This window comes from Grampus griseus (assembly GCF_964374135.1).
Source record: "Grampus griseus genome assembly, chromosome: 7".
Classification (NCBI taxonomy): domain Eukaryota; kingdom Metazoa; phylum Chordata; class Mammalia; order Artiodactyla; family Delphinidae; genus Grampus; species Grampus griseus.
Genome location: NC_139001.1, coordinates 95,024,944 through 95,049,249, shown reverse-complemented (window position 1 = coordinate 95,049,249; position 24,306 = coordinate 95,024,944).

Genomic DNA, 24,306 nt, shown 5'->3' with positions numbered 1-24,306 from the left:
ATACTATGGGCATAAAGATAAAATACACACAAATATATTAAAAAGGGAAGGATTTTCATGGTGTGAGAATATTGTGGGATTTGAAATACAACCTACTTCTGTTCTACCATTGTCTCTAAAATTTATCAAAGTGTATATACAAGCAATTCCAATTCTGGTAATGTGCTTGACAGATTTATATATGAACTTGAGCAGACCAGTAAATGTACATTCATAGTAGGACTGTTCCCTAATCCAAAAAACAAAACACAAAAACTGGAAAGACTAGCGTTCACTTTGTCAACACACATACAGATGCAGTGATGGTTAACGGTCCAAAAAGGGAAGGTGAGCATGGGTGCAAGAGGTTAATCCCCAGGCTGGGGTGCAGAGCAGAGTCCGAGGGTAACACAGGTAGAAAAGGCTTTTGTCCTATCTTTGAGTTTTGAGGTATGAAAATTCACAGGTCACTACCTTCATTTCAAAATGAATGAATGCACTACTCAATTTTTTAAAAAGGAGAAGTAAACGTGAGTGATAATATATTTCCAACTGTCACGAATCAAATAAGATACTAAGAAAAATTAAATAATATAATTTAAGAATGGAGAGATTGTCCAAGATGGCAGCATTCAAAGACCCAGAGCGTGATGCCTCTCATGGGCACACCAAAGTCACAACTCTTTACAGAACAGCAATTGATGAAAAAGGCCAGGACATACCATAAAAGATGTTTTAGAGCTAAAGATATAAGGAAGGCACCTCAGCAAGACAGAAAGGAAGGGCAAAATCTCAATAGAGTCAAGACCCATACCACCAGGTGGGTGGCCCACAAATGGGAGAATAATTACAATTTCTGAGGTGCTCCCAGGTAGTGAGGGGTATGAACAAAACATCAGGCTCCCAAGCCCAGGGATCCTGTGCTGGAAAGAAGAGTTCCTAGAAAGTTGGGCTTTGAAGACCAGTAGTGCTTATTTTCCAGAGAGCCAGAGGGTTGTGGGAAAAAGAGAGTCCACACTTAAATGATGCTCACAGGGCTTCCTGGGTGGCACAGTGGTTGATAGTCCACCTGCCGATGCAGGGGACACGGGTTCGTGCCCCAGTCCGGGAGGATCCCACATGCCGCGGGGTAGCTGGGCCCGTGAGCAATGGCCGCTGAGCCTGCGCGTCCCGAGCCTGTGCTCCACAATGGAAGAGACCACAACAGTGAGAGGCCCGCGTACCAGAAAAAAAAAGAAAAAAAGGTGCTCACAAAATCCCACATGACCCGATAATCAAAACACAAGCAGTCATTTGAAAGGATCCTGGGTCACACCTACCTCCTGATCTTGGTGAGTCTCCCTGGGAGGCAAGAGGCAACTACTGCACAGCCTCAGGGACATAGACACTGGCAGCAGACACTTGGGGGAGCTCCTTCTGCCTTGTGGCCACTGGTATCAGCAAGCATAATTTCAGAATCCTCCCTCCATCTTTTTAGCCTCAGGACCTAACCCTACCCATTTCCACCGGACCACAGACACAAGTACTAGGATGCTGCAGGCCAAGCAACTAACTGAGCAGGGGCATAGCCCCGTCCACCAGCAAACAGGCTGCCTTCAGACCCTCTCAATGCACAGCTGCCCCTGGACATGGGCCCAGCCACCAAAAGCCCCAGGACCAGCCTCCACACCTCAGGGGACAGGCACCAGCCCCAGAGTCCCTGGCCCCTCTGACAAGTGAGCCTGCTCTGGACTTGGAATCTGCCTCACCATCAGCTCACTGCACAGGGACTGGATGGAGCTTGGATCTACCCAACAGCAAACCTGCTCTAGCAGTGGGATCAGCCTCATAAGCCAACAGGCACACAGCAGCTCCAGGAATACCACAGCCCAGCAGCCTGTGTGACCAGAACACTCACTTGCAGGCCACAAGCAGCCAGGGACTCAGCTGGGTCCTGACCCTGCCCATCAGAATGCCAACACAAGACTCGGAATACCCCAGACCCTGCAGACAGCTGTGTCAGGGACAGTGATCCAACACCAACTCTGCAGCTCCTGGGACCTGCAGCCAGAACTCAGGAGCTGTGTCTTCCTCCCAGTAGCCATCATAGCCCCAGGACCAGTGACTGGGCACTAGCCCTGATATCACCTGGACTGCAATTCTACCCATAAGTGATCCAGCACTAGATTTGGTGTCTCCCAGCATTGCGCAGCAAGCTGCCTTATGATTTAGCCTCACCAAGCAGCACAGACAGCCTCCATACTAGGCAGAGTCTGGCAAACAAGCACTCTGGGGGCAGGCAAGCCTACCAGACCACCCCCAGTAGTCAGCCCACCACAACAGAAGAGCCCAAGCAGCCCACATAGGGGGTACACCTAGAACATACAGTTCCAGTGACCACGGGACAGTGGGCTGCTGGGACACATTGGACCTCTCCTACAAAAGGCCACTTCTCCAAGGTCAGGAAATGTAACGAACCTACTACATACATAGCAATAAAAACAGCAAGTTAAGAAAAATGACATGACACAGAAACACGATCCAAATGAAGGAACGAGATAAGAACTCAGAAGAAGATCTAAGTGAAGTGGAGATAGCCAATCTCCTCAACAAAGAGTTCAAGGTAATGACTGTAAAGATGATCAAAGAACTCAGGAGAAGAATGGACGACCAGAGCAAGAAGTTAGAATTTTTAAAAAAAGAGTTAGACCATTAAAGAACAACAAAACAGAGATGAGGAATACAATAATGGAAATGGAAATTACACTAAAAGGAAACTACTGTAGACTAAATGATACAGAGGAATGAATCAGAAAACTGAAGAACAGAGTCTGGCAATCACTGAAGATGAACGGTAAAACAGTAGATTAAAATGAAATGAGGAAAGTTGAACAGACTTGTGAAACAACATCAAGTGTACTAATATTTGCATTATACTGGTCCCAGAAGCAAAAAGGAAAGAGAAAGCAGTGTAGAACATACCTGAAGACATAAGAGCTGAAAACTTCCGTAACCTGGGAAAGAAAACAGACATCCAAGTCCAGTAAACACAGTAAGGCCAAAACAGGATCAACCCAAAGAGGACCACACAAGACTCATTGTAATTAAAATGGCAAAAAATAAAGATAAAAAGACACTATTAAATGGAGCAAAGGAAAAGCAACAAGTTACAAACATGTGAACTTGCAAAAAGTTATCAGCTGACTTCTCAGGATAACCTCTGCATGCCAGAAGGGAGTGACATGGTATATTTAAAGTCATGAAAGGGGAAAATCTATAACCAGAAATACTCTATCCAACAAGGCTCTCCTTCAGATTTGATGGTGAGATCTAAAGTTTTACAGAGAAGCAAAACTAAAAGAGATCAGCATCGCCAAACCAGCTTTATGAGAAATCTTAAAGGGGATTTTCTCAGTGAAAAAGAAAAGGCCACGACTGAAACATAAAAATTAGGAAAGGAAACTTACTAAAGGAAAAACATCATTGGATAAGACAAATATTCAACAAAGGTAGTAAATCAACCGTGTACACAGCTAGTAGGAAGGATGAAAGAAAACAGTAATAAAATCATCTATATTCACAATAAGAAGTTAAGGGACACACAAAACAAGTAGATGTAAAATATAAGGTCAAATTCAGTAACTGTGGGGGAGGAGAGTAACAATGCAGTGTTGTTAGTGTCCATGTGAAATTAAGAGCTCAGCAACTTAAATAATCACACACACACACACACACACACACACACACACACACAACTGAAAGAAATCCAAACATAATATTAAAGATAGTCCTCACATCACAGATGAAGAGAATAAAAGAGGAAGAAAGGAACACTGAAGAAATTAAAGAGGGATTCTAAAAATACTCAAGACAAATGAAAATGAACACACAATGATCCAAAATCTATGGGACACAGCCAATGCAGTTCACAGGGGGAAGTTATAGTGATACAAGCTTATTCTTAGGAAACAAGAAAAATATCAAATAAACAACTTAACATTACACCTGAAGGAATTAGAAAAAGAAGAAAAAACAAAACTCAAAGCTCTCAGAAAGAAAAAAATTAAGAAAACAATACCATATGCAATCACACCAAAAAGAATAACATACCTAGAAACAAACACACCTAAGCAGGTAAAAGACATGTACTCAGAAATCTATCAGCCATTGGTGAAAGAAGTTGAAGGCAACAGAAAAAGATGGGAAAATATAGCAGGTGCATGGACTGGAAGAGTTAATACTGTTAAAATAACCACACTACCAAAGACAATCTACAGATTTAATGCAATCCCTATCAGAATACCAAAGCATTTTCACAGAACTTGAAAAAGTAATTTTAAAATTTGTATAGAAACACAAAGACCCCAAATAGCCAAACAATGTTGAGAAAGAACAGAGCTGGAGGCATCATGCACCTTGACTTCAGATTATACTGCAAAGCGAGAGTAATCAGAGAATTGGACTGGAGCAAAAACAGACACAAAGATCACTGGAATAGAATAGAGATCCCAGAACGAAGCCCACACACTTATATTTAATTTATTTATGACAAAGCAGGCAATATGGAGGGAAAACTGTATCTTCAATAAGTGGTACTGGGAAAACTGGTCAGCTACATGGAAAAGAATAAAATTAGAGTATTTTAGCACACCATATATAAAATAAATGCAAAACTGAATAAAGACCTAAATGTAGGACCATAAAACCCCTAGAGGAAAATACAGAACATTCTTCAACATAAATGATAGCAACAGTTTTAGGTTCAGTCTACTAAGGCAAATGAAACAAAAGCAAAAAAAAAAAACAAATGGGACTTCACTACACTTAAAAGATTTTGCACAGCAAAGGAAACCAAAGACAAAATGAAAAGACAACCTGCTGAAGGAGAGAAAATATTTGCACATGATAAGAGGTTAACACCAAAAAGATGACCAAGCAAGGGTTCATATCTAAACTACAGAAACAGCACATACAACTCAATATCAGAACAATACACAAAATCTTTTTTTAAAAAAATGAGAAGACCTAAATAGACATTTTTCCAAGGAAAAATACAGACAGACAGACAGAACTCACAAAGATGCTAAACATAGCTAATCGGCAATAAAATGCAAACCAAAACAATGAGATATATCACCTCAGTCTTGTCAGAATGGCTGTCATCAAAAAGGTCACAAATAACCAATGTTAGTGAGGATGTGGAGAAAGGGAAACTCTTCTATCTCTTGATGTGAATGTGAAGTAGTGCAGCTACCGTGGAAAGCAGAATGGAGGTTCCACAAAAAACTAAAAATAGAACTACCATAATATCCAGCAATTTCACTCTTGGGTATATCAGAAGAAAACAAAAACACTATTTCAAAAAAATAACTGCACACCAATGTTCATAACAGTGTTACTTGCCATAGCCAAGATACAGAGTCAAACTAAGTGTTCATCAATAGGTTAGGGGATAAAAAATATGATGACTTCAGCAATAAATGAAATTTTGCCATTTGCAACAACATGGATGAACTTGGAGGGTATTATGCTTAGTAAAATAAGTCGCAGAGAAAACAAGCATGGTAGGTTATCACTTACACGTGGCATCTAAAATATTGATACAACAACAACAACAACAAAACAGACTCACAGATTAAAGAACAGACTAGTGGTTACCAGCAGGGAGAGACAGCGTGGAGGAGCAAAATAGTGGTAGGAGATTCTGAGGAAGAATCCACTATGTATAAAATCAATAATCTACAGTGACATACTGTATAGCATGGGGGATAGAGCCAGTCTTTTATAATAAGTATAAATGGAGAACCTAAACATTTATGAATCACTATGTTGTATCTCTGAAACTAATATACTAATGTAAATTAACTATAGATCAACAAAATATAAAGTAAGAAACAATAAAGGGGAGACACTGATTAGTAGATAGAAATCAATTAAATAAACACTAGTTTTGGAAATCAATGAATTAAAAAACAACATGTAAGACACAACATTGGCATTTAAAGTGTACGATCTATTCATTTAAGTGGTGAAAAATGGTACCCATTCTCACAATTTTGTATATCTAGGATAAATTACTATCTACAAAAATATGTTACAAATATTCACTCAAAAAGAAAGAGAAAATTTGGATTAACCCATTTTAGTATACAAATTTAATATCAAAGTCTCTATGTAACATTGACTTGAATAAGTTCTGTTAGCCACTTCTAGTTTCTTTGTGATGTAAAATCTTTTAAAGCATAAAAATCAGCCTTTCTACATTATTCCATTAGACATACATAGAAGTTAAAAGAAATGAGAAGACAGAGCAATCAACCAGGAAGGTGAATTTACTGAGAAACAGTCATTCGTTCTCCCTCCTCCTTTTCTTTTCCTCCTTTTCCAGGTCTCTTTCCGTTCCAATCAGGAAAAGTCTTGAGAGTTCTGAGAATATTTCTTTGAGGGCTTCAAATCACCATACTTACATCCTCTGCCACAACTACACACACGGGAACAAAACTAAACCTCTGCTATCTACTCATGTAAGGGAGATTCATGCAAAATAAACTCCTACATGGAGACCAACAGGTGAGTTTTCTACCTGTTCTTTATAATGTCTTTCTATTATAGTAAATCCCACACATTATGAGGCAGAAGCAGTTATGTGAGCTTTTCCTTGAAGTCAAAAAACTTGCATTCATTTCAAGTACCTGGTGATCACAGGGTACAGCCAGGGAAAGTGCCATCCCCCTTGGGGGGGGCAGTGAATGGGCTCCCGCAGCCATGCACCTCCTGATGTACAGATTCTGAAGGAACAAAGGGCGGTCACACCGCAGACAGCCTGTGAGGCTGTCGGGCCACTGGGCAACCACACCAGCCTGGAAGTGCCCCAACAGTTGCTGAAAGCAAAACTCTGTCCCCCCTGTGAAGCCAGGCCATTTGGGCCAGAGAGTCAGAGGAGACCAGTAATCAACTCCTCCTCTCTGCTCACCTCCTTGGGGTCACAGCAACCCCATCTCCAAACCCAACTCTGATCCTGGAGTGCCAAAGTGGGAGTGCAGGTGGGCTCTGCCGGTGCTTCAGCACCCTCTGGGAAGCCCCCTAGTTTGAATATGATTTGAGTTTGATCCTGTGAAACCATCAGAATTTCCCACCAGAGATAAATGGGGAGATCCTGGCCTTTATTAGTATGCACGGTGAACACAGGTGTCCTGGCTGTACTTTCCAACCCTCCTATTTTACCCACCTATTTTTATCCACCTTTCTCCCTGTGAGTGCCTTTGACTAACCCTGAGCTCAGACTCCTGACCTATTACAGTGACTCTGTCAGTCTTTCTTTAAAAATGGACAGGTAGGGCTTCCCTGGTGGCGCAGTGGTTGAGAGTCCGCCTGCAATGCGGGGGACACAGGTTCGTGCCCCAGTCCGGGAGGATCCCACATGCCGCGGAGAGGCTAGGCCCGTGAGCCACGGCCGCTGAGCCTGCGCGTCCAGAGCCTGTGCTCCGCAAAGGAAGAGACCACAACAGTGAGAAGCCCGCTTACCACAAAAAAAAAAAAGGACAGGTAATAAAATGAATTTAACCTAGAAGCAGCAGCTCAGTAAGGGAAATAAAATCATCAGAAATTATCTAATCACAGCCACAGCCATCCAGTGCTCTGTCTTATCTCCTGGGGTATAAGAATGGGACCTTCCTAAACTTGAAGGACATCCAATCAAATAAGTAAAGGTGTCGCTCACCTCTGGCTCTCGGAGGGATTGCTAGGCAGTCTACCCAGTGTATACTAACTGCAAAACACTGTCATGGTTTTCAAACACCTATGTTCCAGGAAAGTTTTTTGGGGTGCACGGGGAAGGTTTCTTTTTGACATCAAGCAAAAAATAAATCATCAAGCTCTTTGAGCACAGGGGTTCTTAAGAGGGCAGTAGAAGGAAGGAATGGACAGAACAGACGATCTCTGAAGTGAAGGTCGTTTTTCTAAAAGAGTAGGATTTAGTCTCAGTTTAAGGAGAACACTTTTAAATAGCTGGGACAGCTCCAAACTGTACTTTAGGGAACGAGTGCTTCAAAAGAACAGTGCTTTAAAAGTCCTGGCAAGGCAGCAAGAGGATGAAGAGTTGGTTTTGCATAGTTGTGAACACAGGAGTAAAGAAACAGAGGCATCGCTGACTAAACGGCCCTGAGATCCTATGACATCAATGGGTCAGTTGCAGGGGGCAGGGGGTGTGGGGGGCGATATTTCTCTCTCAACGTCTCCCAGGGCAGCCACCCCTCCCTTCCCCACCCCCCTACTCCTTCACCCTTCCTCCCTCCACTGTTGGGTCCCCAGGGACAGCACTTCTTAAGCTGGAGCGCACAGGCACCATCTCTGCAGTCTGGATTCTTCCTGGAGCCTGACAAGTTCTGGGGCAGGAAGGCAGGTCTGCAAGGCCTCTGGGGTGCAGTCGGACCTGGAGGCCTGGAGGGGAACTGGAGCCCTGAAGCCCACCCACGTCCTTGAAGCCGAGGGAGGAACACATCCTCCTAACAGTACTTCTCAGGGCTCAGCGTGCTCCCCACCCGACGGTGATCCATACTCACCTGAGGCAGCAAGGACTGCCTCTAACTGGCCCCCTCGATTCCGCCTTAAGGGCCCTCACACACGTGTGATAGCGCAGGCCCCGGATCTCTTTAGTCAGCTAAGCCCAGTGCTGCCGGGGTCCCTCCAGTCCCATCCCCCAGCCCCTCCCTCTCAGACTGTATCTAATAGAAGAAAGAGCACAGAGGAATTGGCTGAATCAAGGGACCTGGGAGCCTGGGGATGAGTTTGAAGACCGAGAACCTAAGGCACAATTACATATTATTGGAAACTCTTGTGGGGTGTGTGGGGGGAGGTTAGAAGGCTGAGAAGCTGACTCAGCCTGGTGAGTCCAGCCCCAGGACACCACACAGCCCCGCCCACCCTTCCCTGCCATCAGAGAAGGGGTCCCGCAACTCCAGCCGGGACTCTGCACTTCCCCCTCCCTGATTCTCCTCCAGAAGAGCAGGTGGCCCCCCTCCGAGGGCAGGGGCAAGACAACGGACCAAGTCCCCCTGCACTTAGGTGCTACTGGAAGCTCTTCCTGAACAGCAGTGCTGGCTTGGAGCGAACCCATGCACCACCAAAGTTGGTCTCGTCCTGCAGCTGAGGGACGCAGGCTTTAAGTCAGCTGCCTTGGCTTTAAATCAATCAGGCACCCCCTTTAAGTCGGGTGACCCGACTTTAAATCACTATGTGCCCCTCAAGCCTGCAACTTCAAAAGTTGGGAACTTCACTTTGATCCCAGCAGCTCACATAGCTGACTGCACACTGTAGTCACCCCCAAGCCCGGCTTAGAGGCAGGATATAAGGTAAGCGGATGGGCATGCACTCATGGTGATGAGGGTGTACTTCATGTACCAGAAGGGTCTAGGTACTCTGGGGTACAGCGAGCAGTGCACGATACAGCAGCTCCCTGGCAAAGCTGTTGATGCACAGGGAGAGCAGGCACACCCATGCATGCCGAGGTTCCAGGACGGGAGCTGGGGCACAGTCAGCCGGGAGGGTGTGAAAGCGGAGGATCTGAGCCTTCTTGAGAAAGACAGACACAGAGGATGGATGAGAAACAAAGAGCAGATTAAATATGGATTTGAAAACACACCCTGCTTTTGAAATTCGTGTGGGGGGGCACCCAAGATTTGAGTCTTCTTACTCCCTAGTACCTAGTGCTTTGGCCTTTGCCCAATTACATATAAAATTTACTGATAATATCTAACCCACAGAATACTGCATTTGTAGTGGTATTGCGTGTTAATGTTTCTATAGTGGAATAATCTTTTCTACAAGAAAAATGTACACTATCTGAAATAAATTAAAACCCCTCTTTATAAAGTACTATATCAGACATCCCTGGTGGTGCAGTGGTTAAGAATCTGCCTGCCAACGCAGGGGACATGGGTTCGAGCCCTGGTCAGGGAAGATCCCACATGCCGCGGAGCAGCTATGCCCATGCGCTACAACTACTAAGCCTGCAGGTCACAACTACTGAAGCCGGCGCACATAGAGTCAGTGCTCCACAACAAGCACAGCAAGAGAAGCCACCGCAATGAGAAGTCCACACATGACAACAAAGGGTAGGCCCCGTTCACCACCACTAGAGAAAGCCCGTGCATAGCAACGAAGACCCAACGCAGCCAAAAATTAATTAATTAATTAATTGTTTTTAAAAAGTACTACATCATTCTGTACGACTTCTCTGGAAAGAACAGAGAGATGGCATGGTAGAGTGAGAAAGACCAATATTTAGTCCACATCTCTCATGCAGGTGCTCTGCTGGCTCAGATACATTTCTCCACACTTTACAAAGGAGTAAATAAGCTCAGAGAGGTTTAGTAATTTTACCAAAGCCAAACAGCTATTGAGTGGAAGAACCAGGATCTGAACCAAGTCTGTTACCTTCAAAGCCTAAGTCCTCATCACAACAAAACTCAATTAATATTTACATTTATCAAATTACATTGAAAACTGGGGAGTTCTTGGCACAATCCTGAATAAGAGTGAGAAAGAAAAAAATAGCATTGTTCCTACAGTCAGCCAAAAGTTTTGGAGCAGCTGCTAGATACCTGGCCCTTTTTGAGGTTCAGCAGTGATCACAACAGGAAGAATCCTGCTTTCATGAACCATGTAGTGGGGAGGAGAGACGGGTGCAACTTGCGCGAGGGATTTCACCTTGCTGGGCCTCTGTTTTCTCATCTGGAAAATAGGACGGGTGTTCCTCATTTTCTGGGATTGTCCAGCCCTCACATTCTCTGATTCCATAAGAAGCATTTGTTTTCCTGTTTCTTTAAAATTCATTCAGGCCGTGAGCTGTGATGAATGTTGTTAGCTGCTCCCCAAATCACATTAGTCCCAACCATTTCCTGTGATCAGGTCTTTCCCGAAACATGACTCACAATCAGTCAAGTCACAGAACCTAAAGGGCACCCAGGACAAGACTTCCAACCCTTGCTTCTCAGGAGCTCTGCGGTCTACCTTCCAGGTAAACTTAACTCACCTGGCACAAGGTGGCCATCCCCGGTTTCACATCAACATGATCTCAGGCACAAACCTCTTTGTTTTTTCAATTTTGTCTTTAAGTTACTTGTTGAAACAACTGCACAAATATGACAAAGATATAAAATCAGGCATCTGCCCCCAGTGCCTACTAATAAATGATTTTCTGCCACTTTAATGATAAAGATAGAACATTTCAACATTCTGCTGCCCTTATTATTTGTCATTTTTGTTGATATTTCTATTGAATACATCTTTCAATATTTTAACAATGGAACATTTATTTAGGCTGTTGCGGACACAGCCTTTGGTGGTAAAGGGTTTGTTGTTATATTTCTATTATGTTTCCTTTAAAAATCATTATCCTATTTAAATGGATTAAGTCAGTTCTATAGGCATTTATCTTATGATATTGATGAAATGAATACATGGAGGGTAGTAATACAAGTTGATTGGACTTGAGAACTTCTATTAGCACAGTTACGTATAAATATCATCTATATGTAAACCAAAGTACATGCTGAGTGAGACTCTCTGACACTTTTTCACTGTCTGCCCCTCAAGACTGTGAGAAATGGAATATTTCTTGCCATCTCAGTAAACAAAGGATGTCACAGTCATCAGCTCTTGCAGCCCTCCAGTGTGAGCCGCGGGCCCTGAGGAGCTCAGGATATGCAAATACAAAATGCAGACCCCAGAGAGCTGAGGTGCATATGAAAGGAAGGATTTCAGTGAGCCCAGACTCTGGCATCTTCGCATACAAAGAAAAGTGCTACATTCCTCACGTCGGGAGAGCTGGTTTTCCTTAGTTCACAATCACCTTTTGATGTTCCCCATTACCTGCGTTAGTCCCCTGGCCTGTCCCCTCCCCCCGGTACTTTAGCTCAGGGAGGAAGGAGCGCAGAGGGACTCTGCTGAATAAGGGGCCTACAATCCTGGGGAGGAGTTTTCAGCCGCATTTCCAGAGGTCGGGTGGAGGGGTGCTGATGCTGCAGCCGGACCCTGCGCCTCCCTTGCCCCGTTTCCCCTCAGGACGCTCAGGCCGACCCCCTCCCGACGCCCCACAGGCCCCGCAAGCCAGGCCGAGGGCAGGGGCGAGAGGAGGGACCGAAGTTCCCTGGGACCAGGCGCTGGGGGCCGCTCTTTCTGTACAGCAGCGGTGGGTGGCAGCGAACCCCTGCCCCTCAGAAGCTGGTCTTGCGCTGCCGCCAGGGCACCGGACCAGGCGGAGGGTCGGCGACCACTTACCGGCCCGCCGTCCACACGACTGTCGCAGCTTCGGCCGACGGGCCTCCTCCAGAGCCGGCAGCCTCAGTGAGGCCGCCCTTCCCTCAGGCTCTGGGGCAGTTCCGTGACGGCGGAAGGAAGAGACCCCGAGCTGCGGGAGTTCCAGCTCTCCGGAAACGCGGGCTCCGTTCTGGGCGCAGGGGGTGGGACCGCTCTGCCCCGAGGCCTTCCGGGAGGGAGGGTGGTGCCGGAGGAGGAAGCCGCCAGGAGCACAGGGCCCGAACGGGGGTCCTGGAGGGGCGTCCCGGTCTGGGGGGCCCTCCCACTGTGACCGCAGCCCAGGCCTTTTTCCTGGAATCCTACACAAAAAAGTTAGAAAGATACACGGTCTAGAGTAAATATTCACAAAGGATTGTTGCTGCTGTGCTTAGTATCTTATTAAAGGTGTAAAATCCATAAAACACTTTAAGTTCAAAGTTAACTATGAATTTTTACCTTTCCTTATTATGTCTCTGCTATTCCCAATTGTGGTTAAAGAATCATAGACTGTGGCATCACTAGTTAAAAATGAGCTTGTTAAAAAAATAGAACTCAGGCCCACCGGACCTACTGAATCACAATCAGAACTTTTACAATCTCCACAGTGTACTTGTGTACGCATGAATAGTTGAAAGGTACATTCCTACCTCGACATATCTTTTCTGTCTGAGAAATACACACATTTTATCCAGTTTGATATAAATAAAGCACTCAAAAATGCATAGGCCTGTGTTGAAACCATCATTTTATCATTTCTTTTCCAGTAAGTATAGTCTCTCTACTGGTTTTGTGGATCACATGCCATACTCTTTTCTTGTAGTAAGAAATAGGATAGAGAAACTTACTGTTTAAAAAAATACGTACATTATATATATATATATATATTAGTGAATAATTCAAGACACTCTTCTAAATTAAAACCAGTTCTCTTGCTGTTTTCTTCTTGGGTCACATTATGAACTCTTCCCGTGGTCACACGATATGTGTACTTTTAGTTTCAGGGACTGCTGACATTCCAGGATGTGCCCATAGATTTCTCTCAACAGGAGTGAGAATGCCTGGATCGAGATCAGTGGGAATTGTTACAGGGATGTGATGTTAGACAAGTATAGGAACCTGCTCGCCGTGGGTGAGGATACCTTCCTTCCAGAATTCTTTATCCACCCACAGGGTTTAGAGTCCTTCATTTGTAGAATGTCTCCTGGAATCTTCTTCTTCCTACAATAGGGTTTCAGGTTGCAACGTTTCAGGAAAGATTGGGAGTTTGGGGGTATAATTTATCTTATTCTTTAAAACTGCAGCCTCCCTTTTAATATACTTTGTAACTGCTTGTGATGTGTCTATATGAACTGTGTACTATATGCTTCTGTTATAGTCCTTACAATATTTTATTGTCTTATTTTCTGTAACAATTTTCCATGGATTCTTTGGGCTTAAGGTATACTAAAATGGAGACTGCGATTCTGGAACTTCCCTGGTGATGCAGTGGTTAAGAATTCACCTGCCAATGCAGGAGACACCGGTTCGATCCCCGGTCCGGGACGATCCCACTTGCCACGGATCAGCTAAGCCAGTGGGCCACAACTACTGAGACTGTGTACCACAACTACTGAAGCCAGTGTACATTGAGCCTGTGTGCCATTTATTTTTTAGAGAATAAAACCACCTCTGAGTGATCAAAATTTAGACCAGCTAGTCAAAATGCTTTATCACCTGTTCTTCTAAAACAGTGATCAACGGAACAAGTTTTACTAGGGATAACAGTGTAATTGTATTCTGGAGTTCATATCAGCAATATGGTTTATGACGTTAATGCTGGATCAGGACATTTCAATGGTATAACTGCTATTAATTGTCTGTTTGTTCAACGATTAAAATCTCACGTAACCTGAGTTCAGACCGGAGTCATGCTGCTTGCTTTCTCTCTATTTCAGATTTCTTCCAGTATGAAAGACCAAGAGCAATACGGCTTACTTTACAAAAGGTCTGCAAACTAAATGATGATAGAATCTACATTCACTTAATTTATTCATACCTTACTCTATAACTGGGTTTGTTACAGTTGCAGAGCCCGGTAATTATGTAAAACTGAAACCTTTATCTGCATGGGTTCAAGCCTTCTTCCTAAGAATATGTTTATAATCAACATTCTTTCACAAATGACCCAATTTAATTCACCATAGCATTCCTCATATTAACTAAATGGAAAATCCTAGGCTATATACGAATTCAGAAAGGGCCAAAAATCATCAACCCCCATGGATTATTACAACCCATTGCTGAGGCATTCAAATTACTTATTAAAGAACCACTATGTCCATCAACATCATCAATTTATATATTATTGCCCCAATGCTAGCCTTAACCCTTGCTCTCACAACATGAATTCCTCTTCCCGTATCTTATCCACTAATTAATATAAATGTAGGCATACTATTTATATGAGCCATATCACAGCTAGCCATTTATTCTATCCTCAGATCTGGATGGGCTTCACATTCAAAATACTCACTGGAGCTCTAGGGATAGTAGCACACACAATCTCATATGAAGTAATGTAGCAGTTATTCTATTCTCAGTCTTACTGATAAATAGATCATTTACACTTTCAACAGTAATTATTACATGAGAACACCTATGACTAATTTTCTCCTGACCCCTACCCAGAATTTGATTATCTCCATAGTAGCAGAAATCCAATGAAGCCCCACTTGATTTAACAGAAGTAGAGTCAAAACCTGTATATGTCTTCAATGTAGAAAATGTAGCAGGCCCATTCACCCCCTCCTTCCTAGAGAATATGTCAATTTCCTTATAATAAATGTTTCCACAACAATCTATTTTTAGGAGCATTCGACAGTCCCTAGTGCCAGAATTATAGGTTCTTTCACCTTGTGAATATAATTTTTTTTAAAAAAATAATTTTTATAGTTTTACTACCTTTAAACAAAATGTACTCCATTGCTGTGGAATATTCCTTCATAGGAGCGTGCATGGTTTATTTCTGCATCCGCTTGTGATGGCCTTCAGGTTCTTTATGGTTTGGCTCCTGTGGCTGCAGAGTCCATGTTCGTGAGTCCTGGTGCAGGGCTGGGGGATTTGTGTTCAGCTGGGAGGAACACTGTGGGTCTGTGTGCATGGACTTCACTCTCTGAGGCCCGATTCTTTCACGAGTGGTTGCACACCCTGCTGTGCACCAGGCTTTCCATTGCTCCACATCCTGCTGATAGTTGATGTGTCTTCATGTCTGCCATTCTGGTAGGTGTATGCACAGTCGTTTTCTTATGGTTTTAATCCCTCGGTTGTTAGTGAAGTTGTGCATCTTGTGGTATTCATGGACTACTTCCTGTTGTTTTTTAAAAAGTTTTGAAAATTGTGGTCAAATACACAAAACATAAACTTTACTATCTTAACCATTTTTAAGTGCACATTTCAGGGTCAAGAAGTAATTCACACTGTTGTGCAAACCTGACTGCCATCATCCTCCAGAAATTTTTCATCTTGCAAAATTGAAACAGTCACCATTAAACACTCAGTCCCCATTGTCCCTCCCTCAGCCCCTGGCACTCAACATCTTACTTTCTGTCTCTATGTTTCCGACTGCTCTAGGGGACTTGTATGAGTGGATCAAGCACTGTTTGTTTTTTTGTGTCTAGCTTACATCACTGAGCATAATGCCCTCAAGGTTCATCCCTGCTGCAGCCTGTGTCAGAATTGCCTTCCTCTTTAGGCTGAATAACATTCCCTTGTATTGATGGACCATGTTTTTATTCTCCATTCCTCTATTAGTGGACACATGTAATATCTACATTCATTTCTCCTGTCATAATATTTGTGGAATAACGTCAGAAACTCCTATGGATCAAAAGTCATTTGCCATTAACTTTTTTCTTAAACTTTTTATTGTGAAAAACATCAAAACTAAAAGGGAAAAATACATGTCAGCTTCACTTGTGTTCAGGACTTAATGCTTTACGGATTCACTTTATTCCCTGTGTGTGTGCTATGCGTGTGCATGTGCCTGTTTGCGTACATATGCTGTGCATGTGCATAGGTATGTGCACTTGCACACGTTAGTGTGTGCATGGGCATACGTGTGCATGTGTGTTCATATGCTAGTGTGTGAATATATTTGTGCTGTGCACCTGCATATGTTTGTGTGTGTGCTGTGCCTGCCTGTGTGCACAACTGTGTGTTTGCTGGAACCACTTGCAGATACATCCACACGCAGCTGCTCTAACAATCCTACGTAGTCACGTAAAGGTCACAGATCTCAGGGATTTAAATGGATGGAGCAGGATGTCCTGACACAGAGTCTGTCTTCCAATGACTGTCACTGTCTCAGTAACATCCTTCACACCTTCTTTAAGCCACATTCAGGGTCCAGTTTAGGCCCCCATTACATTCAGTCACCTGCCCCAGGTCACCTAAAGCTACAATGTCACAGTTGGAGAGCCCGGCCAAGGCTGGGGGTGCCCCTCCTGTTGGCCTGGCCTCCAGGCTCTGCACTTGGCTCCTGTGTTTCCATCTCTCAGCCAGGCCCTGACTTGGATGGGGCCGCCACCTCTTTCCTCACAGGGTCCCATTGCCCAGTCAAGGGGGTTCATTCTCCCAAACTCAGCATCAAGAGTTGGGACGTGACAGTCCCCACTGGCTCTCCTTCATGTGAGACCCTGTGCTGTTGAAAGAGCATGCGCCCTGCCCTCGGGGGTGGGAGCTGGGGGGTGACATGCGGCCCACGATGGGCAGACGGATCACCAGGTGGGGCGAGCCAGTGTGCAAGGAATTCCGCGGTGGGCTCTCCTCTCCAACGGCTTCTGTGCCCCTACCTCTCCCCGTGCCTCCCCTCGAAGACAGCGTGGTGCCCGGGACGGGAGCCATGGGAGCCATCAGCCACCACCCCCTCTACACACACAAACACGCACACACACACACACACACACGCACATGCTGCAGGGAAGCAGGACCTGAGTGCAGGGCTCTCAGCGGCCCTGAGCGCCCCGCCCGGAATCGGCCAATGGAATGGACAGACCGGATCTCCCGGCCCGGACCATGCAGGACTGTCCTGCCTGGGCTTCCAGTGCGGCTGCCTCCTTCTGGAAGCCTGGGAGGCTGGAATCAGGCCACTTCTTGTCTATCCTGGCAGCAGACTGGGCTGCACTCTAAGAAGTTCGTGGCTCACCCATGGATCCTGACCATCAGGTGACCAGAGATACTGGTAACATTTCTGTTTTGCCTGTTGAAATGTTTAATGACAAAGATTTTGTTCAGTTTCCTGATGTGGGTGTCCAAAGATGAGAGACCCATGTGTGTGATCTGTACCTCCTATGAGATCAGCCCTAAGCTAGTTTAAACACGATCAAGTTCTGTCTACACGGTAGATTTAGACCTCTGCATGTCCTGCCTACTGATTATGTTTAGAGCTGACCGTGTGTTGTCTATAATAAGAAGATTTAGACCTGAACATTTTCTGTGCACGCTAGGACTATGGGAACCTGGGTAGAAACCTGGCCTGGCCTCAGTACTGGGAAGCTCCGTGCCTGCATCTGAAGGTCAGTGCTTAGATGTCTGGGGTCTGGAGCTGAGGTGGGCTTGTCTAAGTAATAGCCTCTCTTCTGAGTGTGGTTACCTCGTCCTCCCAAGGGTCAGTGCTATGGTCGGGGCCTTAGTCTTAATCCCTGCAAGGTTAACCTTCCCTGGGGCTTGTGGAGAATCCGCAGGAGGGCTACGTGGCAATAATTCCAATTCACCATCATGTGCATGGTGCGTAGGGAGGCAGGTTTAGCTGGTGAATTGATTGCAGGGCACGCAGTTTGGGCAAAAGGCTGATGGGTAACAGCTGAGGCTGCTGCTGAGCTCTCCTTCCAGTCTACCGTCCGTACTCAGAAGCATCCAGAGCTGCCCCTCGGCTTTCAGCCCTGCTGTCCTGTGAATTATCTCAACAAGTATGTGAGACAAGAAAGGACTGAGCCTGCCAGAACCAAGGAAGTGTGTTCACCTCTAGCATGAAAGCTTTAAAAACAGGTAAAATCAACAGAACCAAAGGGAAAAGAGGAGGACTTCTCTGGGACAAGTGTGGGGAGAGGAGACCCACCTGCCACTTTTTCCCATCCCAGGAGGTCCCAGGAACCCAGCTTGTTTCCACAGTAGGGGAGCCACCAGCAGAGCCGTGGTGTCCTGATCAAGGGGACATGTCCCCCAGGTGCAGGGTCTGGGGAGGTGAGGTCACCCTGGAGACTGTGCACGTGTGACCCCAGGTGGGGGAGTCTGGGGAGGGCGGTTGACTCTGGGACTGTGGACATGTGACTCAAGTGGAGGGGTCTGGGTACAATGGGTCACCTGTTGAGAGAGAACGTGTGACTTTAGGTGCAGGGTCTGGGGAGGTGGGGTCACCGTGGTGAGTGTGGATGTGTGACCCCAGGTAAAGGGTGTGGGGATTGTGTGGGTCTCACCACATCTGCATGGGTCAGGATCACATGTACGGGGAGGCCCCATATGTGCTCTTTGCCTGCAGTGTTTCTTTTCCCCTTTGAGATTTCCAACCTCTGCATTAAGTGTGTTGCCCTGATTAACCTGTGGTACCTTTTCTTCTCTTAATCTTCTCACATTCATATGAGGTCAGGCATGTTTGAGTGTGTTGCTGCTCTGTGTTCTGGTGAGTGACAACACTTGGTGGTATCATATTAATATCATATCATATCATATGTCTAATCTATGGGGGTCACCACTGCCTGGGTCCCCCTGGACAGAGGTCAGGTGAGCACAGACTAGCTCCCCCCCAAGAATGGTCTCCCACATGCTCTGTGAGGGTACCGTGATGGCCCCTAAGATAGGGGACTGTGTCTGGGCCTCCGACATTTGTGATGAGGGGGAGTCGAAATGGAATCTCAATTAACAAGACATTATTTTAAGAATTTATTTTAAGTGAAATAAAACGCACGTCACATACCCTTTACCATCGTCACCATTTTAAGTGCACGTTTCTGAGGCATCAGATCTATTCACTTTCTCATGGAGCCGTCACCACCATCCCTAGAACTTTTCATCTTGCAAAACCAAAATTCCACAACCATGAAAGTCTCACTCCCCGTTCCCTCCCACTGCCCCTGGCACCAATATCCACTTCAGTCCCTGAGTGGTCGACTCCAGGGCACCCACTGGAGTGGAATCCTGCAGTGTTTGCTGATGGCTCACTTTGGAAGAGCTGACTTTCAGTCTGAAGCTCTGCCTGTTTGTATCTGAAGAATCTGCATTTAAGTAGCGGGTGTATGAGGAAGGGGGTGTATGAGGGACAAAGGTGTCCGGGGTGCAGATGAGCCAGGACCTGACCAGCTGCGTTTTGGGTCCTCTGGTTCCATCTCTTGGCCTGGGCCTCATCTGCATCATCACTGGCCCCGCTGGCGCCCCTGGGGTGTTGTTGTCTGTGTGAGATTCCCCTGGTGCCCCTGCTCTCCTCCCCTCCTCCTGCTGGTTGGGGAGGGAACTGCTTGCTGTGTGGTCTCTACTCCTGAGGCACAAAGGACCCTGCAGCATGGACCTGCAGAGTGTGGGTGTGGTCCCAAGAGCATGGGACCCACATAGGACACAGCATTGGGGCATGACAAGTGCTAGGGCTGCCTCATCACTGACAGGGAATGTTGCCAAGATCCTGCTCGGGAGGGCGCGGTGGGTGGCCTGGGACCCCAGAGGCCCATTCCTATCCTGGAGCTCGGACAGTACATCCTCATGGGCTCCAGATTCACCCCATATCTCAGCCATATCCCTCTGTCCTGTCTTTGAACTCAGGAAAACGACCTCTACTGACCATTGTCCACAACATAGGCCTGGTCCTGTCGGTATTAAGATTCTTTAATTTAGGCGTCCTGGGATAGCAGCTCTTTTTAGGCCTAAGAAGAAACAGCTCAGGAGTGTACAACAATTTCAGATGAAACTAATATTCAATGACTATCTCTATAATGCAAGGTTGTTGACTTCTATTAGTCATTCTCCTGGTTTTAGCTCTGATGTGGGGATTACAGTGGAGTCAACATTTAAATCTTCATAATCTGTGTATTTGTAGCATCAGTATCATTACTGACCCATAGTTTGTATGGTTTGGGAAGAGTTATTGATTTCATGTATCATGTAAAGGATTCACAATGCTGATAGGGCAATTAAGATTACAATAATGGCTGGTAAATTGTTCACATTTTCCCTACCTGTGCATCTATTGTACATATATGAATTAGTTTAATTGTCAATATTAGTGAAATAATATAGAGGACTAGAGAACTTCTTTTAAAAACACTATTAATGTGTGTGATGAAAATGTAAAAGTTCTTCCATAATCGGTGATATTGTATCTTGAGAGCCTAGATGAAATTGATATGCCTTCATGATATACACTATTTTAGCCTATAATTTAACTTTGAAAAATTTACATCAATTTTTACTTTTATCTCATTTATTGAGAAAGGCATAATTGTTATGCTTTTGGCTCCAAACTGCTTGGAAAGGACTTGAGTCCTTCCTTATTTTACATTTACATAGGTAGGATCTTCAAACATAGGATATGTGGAGGGCATCTGTGCAACCATTCTAGGTGAGGAGTAACAGTTTCTACTGCTGAGACTTCTGGTTTGGACGTAAATGTTTTTCACAGTATGAAGATTATTAGCATTACCGCTGCTACTGAGATGAATGAGCCTAAAGACAAAATATTTCATGTTGTGTGTGCCTCAGGGTTCTCAGAGTAATGTAGTAACCTCCCTGAGAGGCCAAGGAATTGCTGCAGGAAGTCATATTTACTACTACAAATATACCTGTGAAGTGAATTTTTGCTACTGCTGAGTTAAGTGTATAAGCTGATAATAGTGGGAATCCATGTAGGAAGCCTCCTATAATAGTGAAGCCTGCTCCCATGGACATTATGTCATGGAAATGTGCTACTACATAGTATGTATCCTGGAGGACAATGTCCAGGGATAAGTTGGCTAAGATGACTCCTGTCAAACCACCTACTGTCAAAAGGGAAATAAAGCCTAAAACTCATAATAGAGTGAGATGTCATATAATATTACCTCTGTGAAGAGTTGCTAATCAGGGACTTCCCTGGTGACACAGTGGTTAAGAATTCACCTGCAAATGCAGGGGAAATGGGTTCGATCCCCGGTCCCAGAAGATTCCACATGCTGCGGAGCAGAAAGCCCATGCGCCACAACTACTGAGCCTGCCCTCTAGAGCCCGCGAGCCACAACTACTGAGCCCACGTGCCAGAGCCCTTGCTCTGCAACAAAAGAAGCCACTGCAAAGAAAAGGCCGTGCACTGCAACGAAGAGTAGCTGCCGCTCACCGCAAGCAGAGAAAGCCCACATGCAGCAACTGAGACACAACACAGCCAAAAGAAGAAAAAAAAGAAAAGAAAAATTAAAGAGAGAGTTGCTAATCAACTAGATACATTTACTCCTGTAGGGATAGAAGTAATTACGGTAGCTGATGCAAAGTATGCTCCCGAGTTGACAGCTATCCCTATGGTAAATATATGATGGGCCCACAAGAGAAATCCTAAAAAGCCAGTGGGCATGACTCATACTATTCCCAAATAGCTGAAAGGCACTTTTTGTCCTAAATAGTATGTAATGATATGTGACTTTATAACAAACCCTGGTAGGCCATGAATACAGACTTCAGGGTGACCAAAGAATCAAAATAGGTGTTGGTATAGGATTCGGTCTCCTCCTGCAGGGTCAAAGAAAGTAGTGTTGAGATTTCTATCTCTTAACAGTACGGCAATTCTGGGTGCTCGGACTGACACTGGTAATTATAGTAATATGGCTATAGTTGGGGAAGATTAAACAAATACTGGTGTTTGGTATTGGGATGTGACTGCTGGTTTTGTGTTAAAGACTATAGTGATAAAAATAATAGCACCAAGAATTGAAGAGACACCTGCTAAATGTAAGGAGGAAATGGTTAGGTCGATCGAGGCTCCTGCATGGGCCAGATTGCAGGCTAGAGCTGAATATGGGATTCCACTGGTACCAGAACCAGCTTCTACTATTGGTGATAGGAGTAGGAGTAAGAATGATAGGGGAAGTAGTCAAAAGTTTATATAATTTATTTGGGGAAATGCTACCTCAGTTGTCCGAGTTATTAGTGGCCCAAGTCAGTTTTCAAACCCTGCAATCATAATGGGTACAACTATAAAGAAAATTATTATAAGTGCAGGGACTGTTATGACTACCTTGCAGATTTGGACATCTCCAAGTAGCGCTCCAGGTTAGCATAGCTCAGCCTGGATTACTATACTGAAGATGCTGCCTGCTACTCCAGCGCAAGCACCAAGTAGTAAATATAAAATGCCGATATCTTTGTGATTTGTTGAAAATAATCAGCAGTGTATGAACAGAGGTAAAATGACTGAGCTAGCATTAGACTGTAAATGTAAGGACAGAGATTGAGCCCTCTTTCTCGCAAACCCTGTGGTGAATCAACAAATTGAATTGTAACTTCAGAGAAGCAGCTTCAATTCTGCCCATGATTTTCCTGCCTTTTTTTTCTTTCTCAAATGAAGGAGAAGTAGACTGAAGCCAGTTGACTAGAGGATTTGTCTGTTAACTAAAGTTTCCTGGGGTTAAAACTCATCAATCTCGTAAAGATTTGGCTTAATTACAATGTTTGCTTTACATTCAATTGATGCAGGATAAAGTCTTGCAATCTTCATTTTTAGGAATTAAGTAAATTTTACTTGTTTCAGGTTTTGAAAGCTCTTGGTCTGAACTAACCTAAATTCCTAGTGCAGCGCCGACAGAATGGGTGTTGTGTGTAGTAATCGTGTGGGTATTATGATTGGTAATGATAGGAAGGTTGTTTCTTTGTATGTTCAAATTGTTTTGTTTTTGTGTTTTTAATGAAGAGAATATAGTTAGTGATGTGGAGTATGTTAGCTGCAAATAAAAATATATGCTGAGGACTGCTATGATGGCTATTAGTATTGGTAGAATGATGTTGTCATTTTTGTTATGTCTTGAATAATTATTCATTTGGGTAAAAACCCTGATAGTGATGGGTGATGTCCTAATGATACTATAATGGTGAGGAAAAGGATTGTGATGGGAGGTGTTTTATCTCATGTATGTGATAATGATACTCTTGTAGTACATGATCTGGGTATAAATAATAAGAAGAGAGTGTTGTTATGATATAAATTAATATGTTTAGGATTGTTATAATTACAATATACTTTATAATAGCTGTTATTCATCCTATATGGACAATTGATGAGGAGGGTGTAATTTTTTCCAGGTGAGTATGGCTAAATCTGCCTCAGCCTCCAGCTATGATTTATAATATCACTATGATTAATAGTATATTTAGCTTGATGGACGGTGACATGTGATATTAAACTGACAGGGGAGAAATTTTGTCAGGCTGATAGCATCAGGCCTGCTGTTCATGGGATGCCTTGTGTGACTTCAGGCACTCATAAGTGAAACGGGGAAAGTCCTACTTTTGTGACAGGGGTGATTGTCATGAGGGTGGATGCTGCTGGATTAAAGATTTTTGTTATTCTTTGTGTTCCTTGACCAGAGTATATTAGATTAATGATAATAGCCATTGTAAGTAGTATTGATGTGGTGGATTGTTTTAGGAAATATTTGTTGGATGCTTCTGTAGCTTATGGGTTCGTGTTTTTTATTAGAATGGGGATACCATTAACCAGTGTGAGCTTGTTGTATAATTATATTTCCTGAGATAAGGGTCAGTAGAATGATAGTAAAAACAATGAGAGTTTATTAGTACAGGAAGGATATACGACAACATTTTGGGGGTATGGGCTTCAAGCTTACTTAGAGAACCTTACTATATAGCATGTGGTGTAATGTGGTGGCATGGGGAATGTAAAATTCTTAGGAAGAATTCAATTCCAGGAATAAGAGCATTGAAACCTCTATGATTTACTCTATCAAAGTAACTCTTTTGTCAGACATATTTCTTAAGTTTGTGGTGGGTTTCCTGGTATGATGACAGGTAGTGAAAACTCATATGCATAGGGCTAATGTTAGTAATAAA